Source organism: Marmota monax, unplaced genomic scaffold, assembly GCF_021218885.2.
Source record: "Marmota monax isolate L192 unplaced genomic scaffold, Marmota_monax_Labrador192_F-V1.1 WCK01_AAM20220418_F8-fsc00280, whole genome shotgun sequence".
NCBI classification, from domain to species: domain Eukaryota; kingdom Metazoa; phylum Chordata; class Mammalia; order Rodentia; family Sciuridae; genus Marmota; species Marmota monax.
In genome coordinates, this window is record NW_026692080.1 from 586,615 (window position 1) to 596,927 (window position 10,313).

At 41.2% G+C, this 10,313-nt stretch overlaps 1 non-coding gene across 1 annotated transcript; it reads right to left on the bottom strand.

Annotated features, from left to right (window-relative positions):
• Positions 1-974: 974 nt before the first annotated feature.
• Trnat-cgu (transfer RNA threonine (anticodon CGU)) lies at positions 975-1,048 on the bottom strand. Its single transcript has one exon. It is a non-coding gene; the product is annotated as a tRNA-Thr (tRNA).
• Between the last annotated feature and the right edge of the window lie 9,265 nt (positions 1,049-10,313).

The window sequence follows — 10,313 nt, forward strand, 5'->3', positions numbered from 1 at the left end:
TCCTATGTACCATCATATTCTTTCCTTGCCTTATTTTTCTCCACAGATTTTGTAAGTAGCTAATAAGTTTACTTATTGTACATATTAATATGTACTTATGTACACATACATATAAAATGTATCAGAGCAGGGATTTTTCTTAGCTTTTTTTAAATATTTATTTATTTAGTTAGTTATCGGCGGACACAACATCTTTGTATGTGGTGCTGAGGATCAAACCAGGCCTCACGCATGCCAGGCGAGTGCGCTACCACTTGAGCCACATCCCCAGCCCTTTTCTTAGCTTTTTTTAATTGCTATATTTCTTGCTTTCAGAAGTATATATGGGACATAAAAAACAGGCAGTCAATGTTTGTTGAGTTAATGGATGAACAAATGGAAAACAAAAGGCATTAGAAATTCTGTGAATCCCAAAGCTAAAATTGCTTTAAATACTTGGCACAATTCTTCTGTCTGCTCTTTTCTCACAGCTTGTTGTCCTATCTGGGAGTACTTGGGTCTAGGAAATTTTAGCTTCCAGTCAATCATCATTTGCAAGGTTTCTGGTTCTTTCCTTGAGAGGATTAACATCGGCAAATAACTGTTCTTCTTCTTGTCTTCTTCAAAATGGCAAACACAAAGTTGGCCATATAACTCAGTGGCAGAGTGCTATCCAACACTCTAACCCTTAATCACATAGTGATTCACATAGAAAAACACAACCCCCCCCCCCCATTACTCTGGTGGCTAGTATTCTGTTAAATTTATCCAATCAGTCACTTACCCATACTATCAAAGATTGAAGGTGTATACAGCATTCCACTTCCGAAAGGTATTGCATTTGAATTGTTACGTTTTTAAGAATTTACTTCTTTTCAAAGTAAAGAATCTTTGTTATAAGTTTGGTGAGAATTTGAAGGGATGATCAGTAATTGGCCAACATAAAATGATTTTCAGAAAGAGCAAATCTGCCAGGGGAAAAAAGGGAGAGTGAAAGGCCCTACTGGGAATCGAACCCAGGATCTCCTGTTTACGAGACAGGCGCTTTAACCAACTAAGCCATAGAGCCACACAAGAAGTGGGAAAAGAATTAAATCTATCACATTTTACATGGACTAGATGTTAAAAATTAGTTTTTATTATCTGGTATTATCAGTTGTCCTCACAAGATGTACCAACTCCAAAAAGACATTTCATTTCTTTTGGATACCCTGAAGACATAAGAGTACACCAGGAAAAGTATTAGGCAGTTAACGGCGTTAAACAAAGGATTTTTTTTTTCTCTATTATTTCAAGGAAAGTCATTTCAGAAAGTCGAGGCTATGCAGCATATGATAAAGACCATTACAAACAGATAAAATACACACCTCTGACTCTTCAAAAAGTCGCATAGAAAAGGGGTCCCTATGTAACAAAGTAACTCTCTTGGGGTGCCTGAAACTGCCAGATTTGTCAGGGGCCGGGCCTTAAGATTAACTTCAGCTGCAAGTGTCAGCCCGTTTAGTTACTCTTCGAGCCTCCTACTGTCTGTTTTCAAGAGGACGGTGGTAAGATCTGTTCCACCTGGGGCCAGCCTCCAGAGGAGTGCAGAGATGCAAGAGGGGCGGCTCCGGTCTCAAGGTATTGGGTGCACACTTGAAAAAATCCCACCAAGAAAAAGCCAAGTATTTTGCCAAGTGTCCTCCCGCCCTTTGTCCTCTTCTGCTCTGCTTGTTTTTTTGTTTTTGTTGTGTTTGTTTTTCACTCTGGCAGTTCTAAAAATCATTTCGCAAAAGAAAACGCTTTCTCTCCATCTCAGTCTTGCAGCCTGTAGTGACCTCTGCTTTGCTTCCCGCTCTCATCCCCCACCAGAAACTGGGGCGGGTGGGCTGTGAGCCTGACCGAGGCTTGGGGCCTGGGTGAAGGCCGGGGAAGGGCGATGGGCGTACTGGTGAGTCTGTGCGTCCCGGCCCCCAGGGACTGGCGGGGGCTGAGACCGCCATGGGATGAGGGGCAGGGAGCGGGAGACCTGGGCATTATCCCAGATCAGGTTGATGGGGCTGGAGGCGGCAGGGTTCGTCTTCTCAGGGAAAAGCTCTCTGCCCCTAACTTTGGGAATTAAGGCCTTGAACACTTTCAACAACAACAAAAAAAGTAGGTCTGTCTGCACAGACATTTCTTTCCACGTCTTTCAAAGTAAGAACTTTATTTAAAAGCAGGGATTTGAATTCCCAGTGAGTAGACACCGGAGGCTGGGAATAGAAGAGCTCTTTTTCTTCCAGTTGCAATGTTAAAACTAACTTCCGGCCGATGACGCCTAAAACGTAGGTGGAAAACTTGATCACTAAGCGTAACCACCGTCTCAGAACCAGGTTGGTCATGGTGATTTTCAAACGAATCTCAAAAGTTGATTTTTCTAGACTCTAAAAGATTTTATTCTCCTGGGCGTAAAAGCTACTTCCTCTTTTCAACTGCGTAGCATAAAAGACAGTACAGAACCAAGGGACAGCTACCTAAAACGGCATTTTTTTTTTTAACTGTAGTTGGTAGAACTGCAAAGTAATGATGCAGGATGGAGCATCTGATGTTTGGCAGGTGGGAATCCTGAATAGGTCTCTGCACACAATTTTAACTCTGATTTTTCCAAATTAAAGGACATGAAGTTCTTGATGAGTGTGTATTGAAAGGAAATGGAGAAGTTAATATGCACAATGTTTGTAGTAAATTCAAATTTGGTACGTGTCTCTTGAACATTAGAAATAGTTTCTAAAAGAATTTGCTCTTTGTAGAAGTAAAGTAGGTAAGCCATCCACAGTTGTAGGTTTTAGTCTCTTGGGAGTTTGCGGATTGGAACTCTATTTCCATCCATCATTTTTAAAGTGAGTCTTGATTATAAGCCCCCAGAGGGGTCCAGGAAGAGAGCTCACATTTTGTGCTGCAGTATTTTGCCTTCTTGGAAATTGCTGGTTTGGAAGAGATGTGTTCAGGAACGAACTTTATCTTTAACATAATGAATTAAGGGCAATTAAGTTTCAGCTTCAAGAAGAGTTTTTTCCTTATTTCCCCTTCTTTTTCATATCTTTGGCAAGATTTGAAGTCTAAAAGAATAGAACTTTATTTTTTACTTGTCCCAAACTTGAAATGTGTCTAAGCACATGGTTGGCCCTCATCTCTTTATCCAACTCTCACTCCCCACCCTACCTCATCTTGCAGATCCAGCCTTATAGCCAAACACTAACTTTGGTGTTTCCTTCTAAGGATATGTTCTGCACATATAAGTATTACATGTGTATATATCATTATTCCCACTTTAATATTAACTGATAGGGTATCCAACACTCTAACCCTTAATCACATAGTGATTCACATAGAAAAACACAACCCCCCCCCCCCATTACTCTGGTGGCTAGTATTCTGTTAAATTTATCCAATCAGTCACTTACCCATACTATCAAAGCTGCCATGAACAACTGTGAACATTGACTATTTCACACATTTGTGGAAAGTTTCTGCCAGTGGAATGGATAAATCAAAATTGGTGAGGTGGTAATTTTGATGGATTATCCCTAAACATAATGACAATTTTTTTTATGCCCAACAGCAACATTTGAGAACCCATTTACTATATACCATGACCAGCAATGTTTATGAAATAGTAACAGCATTTATTTAGGGCTTATTGTTTATGGGGCATCTACTATCTTTACATTCTTAAGACTTAATCTTCATAAAAATCCTATGAGAATATTACTGTCTCCCCATACCTAACAGATAGGAAAACAAAATTTTTTCAGTTTAAATAGATTGTTTAAAGAAAATGGACAGAAGAAACCTATATCTAGGTTTGTAACAAAGGGTTTTGCTTTTGTTTTTTGTTTCTCAGTTTGATGAATGAAGAAGAATGGTGGGCTATGGCTGTAGCTCAGTGGTAGAGCACTTGCCTGGCACTGATCCTCAGCACCACATAAAAATAAATAAATAAAATAAAGATGTTATGTCCATCTACAACTAAAAATATGAGAGAGAGAGAAGAAGAAGAAGAAGAAGAAGAAGAGGAGGAGGAGGAGGAGGAGGAGGAGGAGGAATGGTATCTCAGGCTAGTATATAGCTCAGTGATAAGAGCATTGCCTAGTCTATAAGAGGCCCTGGATTCAATCCTTAGCACTGCAAAAAAACACCAAGGAAAATTCTATAGATATTTTTCCCCTAAATATTTTTTCAAGAATTTTAAAGCCACTTGCTTTTCCTTTCTATGAAATGTTAGTTATAATCTTTCCCTTTTTTCTTTGTTGATATATGTTCTCTTTATTTTTTTAATGTGTGTTCTTGTGTATGTTTAATGGGTTGTAAAATAGTGAGTTGAGGCCATTGTCTTTCAGAAACCAAAGAGAATCTAAAAGAATTAAAACTGTTTTACTCATCCCTTTACCAGGAAGCAAGAAAAGGTATACAGTCTGTAAGGAAAAGTTGGGGGAGAAGTAAAAATTCCTATCTGGGAACTGTTACCCTGCCCTAAAGCTTATACTGCTTAGGTACCCAGCTGAATTTCTACCACACCCTAATCTTGTTTATATTTGAGGCCAGAAAGCCAGAAGGCTGGAAAGCCCTCGTCAGGAGGGCTAGCTAAAAGTGGTTAGATCTAAGATGGCTGCCAGCATGACCTAGACAACCTCTAACCTCTTTATAATAAAAGACTTGAATATTACTTCCCATTGTTAGCTCACCCCTCTTCCTCATTTCTTTTACCCTTTACCTATAACATTCTGTTCCTCATGAAATAGGAAATTGATTTGCAAGTTTATTTCCCATTTCTCCTATTCTTGACCAAGAATAAAAGTCTCCACTATTCAATTGGTGCCAAGTCTTATTACTGGTTCCATAATTGTGACAGGGAAAAAGGGTCAAAATTGGGAACAAAATTTCCCAGAGATTCAAAGAAAAGAATGCTTGTAATCTGAAACTTGAAAGAATAAGAGAAAACTTGTAGTGAGAGCAATGAAGGCAAAATAAAATGAGAACTGGTTTTGACCCAAATCACAATATTGGTCAAATGAAAGATACGTGAAAGAAAATTATTTTGACATTTGTTAAATGATAAGGAAGACTTCACTTAATATTGTTGCAATAAAGGTCAATATCATTGCAATAAGGAGAAAAGACTGAACACTGAACCCAACTCTGACTACAAAAGGGACAAGTGGAGATTTATAGCCAAAAAGCAGGGGAGGGGAATTAGTGGATGGAAAATTACTAAGAAGAAACACTAAGAGAAGAGAGATGTTTTGCTAAACTGACCTAACAGGATTCTTGTTAACAGCAGGACAAGGGCTTATATATCAAGAGTGAGGAATAAAGAATTCGATCAGTTTGCTTTACAGACACAAATCCCTCAATCTTTAACTTCCAGAAAAAATGCTTTGCCTTTTTATTTCTTTTTTCTTTTTCTTTCTTTTTTTTTAATGTATTTACAAGATACTTTGACAGTTTCCAACCCTAGTGTTAGAGTCTGTAAACAAGTCTGGATGGCGCCTGGCAAAATGCTAGAGGGAGTGGTTTGTGAAGTAACACCAGCGAGCCATTAAGTGTGGAGATTTCTTATTGGTTGACTGATATATCTAGTTTATGCTAATTAAGATAAGCTGTGTAAAATGTATAAATACCTCTGTTGTCCTACAATAAACGGCTCCTACTCCTGCTGTATCAACGTACACGCGTCACCCCCCGGTTATTTTGCCCAGCCAGCCAGGCTGAGACACCCTAGGGCTTCTGACTTGCTGATAGTCTCAAAGGATTTACCTACCACTTAACTAAAAACCCACTCATAAGAGTCCCCTTGCAACCAGTCATGTATGCTAGACACTCAGCGCCAATCTCAATTTGTTCAAAATTACTTCTGTAACAATACAGCCAATAAAAAATTGTTCAAAATAAGTTACTTCACTCCAGTGTTCCCCTCTCTTCAAAAATCTCAGTCCTTCTTTCCTAGATAGGATAGTAATGTGGATTTTTTGTTGTAGCTGTTTCTGGTGGTGGGGATTAGAACCCAAGGCTTTACTGCATGTAAAGTAAGCACTCTACTAACTGAGCTATATCCCTAGCCCCTTAAACCTGTGTCACCTAATTTGCAAATCTAATCTGTACCCAAATAAAAACTACCATTGCTTTGATTTTTAAGTTTATTATTTCTTGATTCACATTGTAAAGGATATTACAAAGGGTACACATAAAGAGGTGCTTAAGGCAAGGTGGGTACGTGAAGGGTACAGCATCCATTCTTTCTTCAGGTAGGCCATGCTCTAGAAATCTCCATGTGTTCTCCAAATCTTGTTGTTTAGGGGGTTTTTGTTTTGTTTTATGTTTTTGTTTTGTTTTGTTTTACATAGACACAACATCTTTATTTTGTTTATTTATTTTTATGTGGTGCTGAGAATAGAACCTAGTGCCTCACATGTGTGAAGCAAGTACTCTGACACTGAACCAAACCCCAGCCCATGTTGTTTAGGGTTTTAATTGGAGGTTTCATCCCTATCACCTGCCGCAGCCCGGCTGGCTGGGCAAAATAACGGGGGGGGGGGGGTGACGAATAACTTGTGTATGTTGATACAGCAGGAGTGGAAGCCGTTTATTGCAGGACAGGAGCAGTATTTATACATTCCACACAGCTTATCTAATTAACAGTCAACCAATAAGGAATCTCCACACTTAATGGCTCGCTTTTGTTACTTCTCAAACCACTCCCTCTGGCATTTTGCCAGGCATCATCCAGACTTGTTTACAAACTCTAACATTCCCCTGGCAAAATGCCAGGTGTTATTTTGACTTGTTTACAGACTCTAACAATCACCCAGGAAAATGACAAGAGCTTTAGAAGTTCTATGCTGGGAACCAGAAGTAGAGTCTAAATATATGTAGTTGTCCATGACCCTAATGTTATATGACAAGGGTCCATTGCAGAGCTGAGGTAGCTCTCTCACTTGTGATCATGCCAGAAGGATTTCAGACATGTTGCTCTGAAAACATGGTCTGTGTAAGGGGCACAAACACCCTACCACCACCACCACTTTCGGGTAACTTGTGTTATGGTATTTCTGATCTGCATTCCTCCTGCAGATAACAGTTGTTTGCTGAGAATGTAAATATCCTGTTGATTTTAGCCAGGCAGGGTTGTGGGTAAATTGCTTTGTTAAAAAAAAAAAAAAAAAAAAAAAAAGCACTCCTGCAAGGTAGGCGGGCCTGCGACCCACCAGTAGAAGAGGAGCAGCGGCCTGCTGAGAGGCTGAGCCGCCCCCTCCCCCTGTGCCAGCAAAGTAGAGGGAACTGTGACCACCCACAGAGCAGGCCCAGCGGCCTGCTGAGGGGCAGAGCCACCCCCCACCCCCCGCGCCTGCCAGGTAGGGGAACTGTGACCACCGACAGAAAAGGCCCAGTGGCCCGCGGCGGGACAGAGCTTCCAATCACTCCTGCAAGGTAGGCGGGCCTGCGACCCACCGGCAGAAGAGGAGCAGCGGCCTGCTGAGAGGCAGAGCCGCCCCCTCCCCCTGCGCCGGCAAGGTAGAGGGAACTGTGACCACCCACAGAGCAGGCCCAGCGGCCTGCTGAGGGGCAGAGCCGCCCCCCACCCCCCGTGCCTGCCAGGTAGGTGGAACTGTGACCAATGACAGAAAAGGCCCAGTGGCCCGCGGCGGGACAGAGCTTCCAATCACTCCTGCAAGGTAGGCGGGCCTGCGACCCACCGGCAGAAGAGGAGCAGCGGCCTGCTGAGGGGCAGAGCCACCCCCTCCCCCCCGCGCCTGCAAGGTAGACGGAACTGTGACCACCATCAGAACAGGCCAGACCTGCAACCGAGAGACAGAACAGGCCCAGTGGCCTGAGGAAGGGTAGAGCCGCCCCCCCCCCCGCGCCTGCAAGGTAGGCGGACCTGCGACCCACTGGCAGTACAGCCCCAGAGGCCTGCAGAGGGGCAGTGCCGCTGCCTGCGCCTGCAAAGTAGGTGGAACTGCGACCACCGACAGAACAAGCCTAGTGGCCCGCAGAGGGACAGAGCCGCCGCCCGCGCCTGCAAGTTCGGTGGACCTGCTACCGACCGGCAGAGCAGGCCCAGTGGCCTGCCGGCATGGTAGGCACATTGCCCCAATTGGAGGAGGGGCAGAGCCGCCGCCCGCGCCTGCGAGGGAGACTTTGCAACTATACAAGACCAATATAAATATATAGGGGGAAAATTCAATAGCACAACAGTTTCACCAAGTAGAAAGGAACGCGAACAGTATGAAGAGACAAGGAAAGAAAGGACCACAAGCATTGCAGGTCAACTCAACGTTAGAAGAGGTAATAGCTGCAGCAGATGGAATGTCAGATAAAGAATTCAGGATATACATGCTTTAGATGATCTGGAGTCTCAAGGAAGACATCAGACAGCAAAATCAGACAATGAAAGATCACTTCAACAATGAATTACATAAACAAATCCAAGAAGCAAAAGATCAACTATACAGGGAAATAGAGGTTATAAAAAACAAACAAACAGAAATCCTAGAAATGCAGGAAGCAATAAGCCAACTTAAAAACTCAATTGAGAATACTACCAGCAGAGTAGAACACTTAGAAGACAGAACATCAGACAATGAAGATAAAGTATTTCAACTTGAAAAGAACATAGACAGCTCAGCAAGACTGTTAAGAAACCGTGAGCAGAACATCCAAGAAATATGGGATAACATCAAGAGACCAAATTTAAGAGTCATTGGGATACAGGAAGGGACAGAGTTTCAAACCAAAGGAATGAGCAATCTATTCAATGAAATAATACAAGAAAACTTCCCAGACTTGAAGAATGAGACAGAACCCCAAATCCTAGAAGCCTACAGGACGCCGAATGTGCAAAATCATAAGAGACCCACACCTAGACACATTATAATGAAGATGCCCAACATACAGAATAAGGAGAGAATTTTAAAAACTACAAGAGAAAGGAGGCAGATCACATTTAGGGGTAAGCCAATCAGGATAACAGCTGATCTTTCAACACAGACTCTGAAAGCTAGAAGATCCTGGAATAACATATTTCAAACACTGAAAGAAAATGGGTTCCAACCAAGAATTGTGTTTCCAGCGAAATTAAGCTTCAGGATGGAAGATGAAATTAAAACCTTCCACGATAAACAAAAGTTAAAAGAATTTGCAGCTAGAAAACCATCTCTTCAAAACATCCTTGGCAAAACATTACAGGAAGAGGAAATGGAAAATAACAATGAAAACCAACAGTGGGAGGTAGGACACTAAAGGGGGGAAAATAATCAAAGAGGAAAACAAACCATGTTTAGTAACATAAATAAACAAATATGGCTGGAAGAACAACCCATATCTCAATAATAACCCTAAATGTTAATGGCTTAAACTCACCAATCAAGAGACACAGGCTAGTAGAATGGATCACAAAACAAGACCCAACAATATGCTGCCTACAGGAGACGCATTTGATAGGAAAAGACATACATAGGCTGAAGGTGAAAGGTTGGGAAAAATCATATCACTCATATGGACTTCGGAAACAAGCAGGAGTATCCATACTCATATCAAATAAAATAGATTTCAAGCCAAAGTTAATCAAAAGGGATAAAGAGGGACACTACATACTGCTCAAGGGAACCATACACCAACAAGACATAACAATCATAAATATATATGCCCCAAACAATGGTGCAGCTATGTTCATCAAACAAACTCTTCTCAAGTTCAAGAGTCTAATAGACCACCATACAATAATCATGGGAGACTTCAACACACCTCTATCACCACTGGACAGATCTTCCAAACAAAAGTTGAATAAGGAAACTATAGAACTCAATAACACAATTAATAACCTAGACTTAATTGACATATATAGAATATACCACCCAACATCAAGCAGTTACACTTTTTTCTCAGCAGCACATGGATCCTTCTCAAAAATAGATCATATATTATGTCACAGGGAAACTCTTAGACAATATAAAGGAGTAGAGATAATACCATGCATCCTATCTGATCATAATGGAATGGAACTGAAAATCAATGATAAAAGAAGGAAGGAAAAAGAATACATCACTTGGAGAATGAACAATAGGTTACTGAATGATCAATGGGTTATAGAGGACATCAAGGAAGAAATTAAAAAATTCTTAGAGATTAATGAAAACACAGACACAACATATCGGAATCTATGGGACACATTGAAAGCAGTTCTAAGAGGAAAATTCATTGCTTGGAGTTCATTCCTTAAAAAAAGAAAAAACCAACAAATAAATGATCTCATACTTCATCTCAAAATCCTAGAAAAAGAAGAGCAAAACAACAGCAAAAGAAGTATAAGGCAAGAA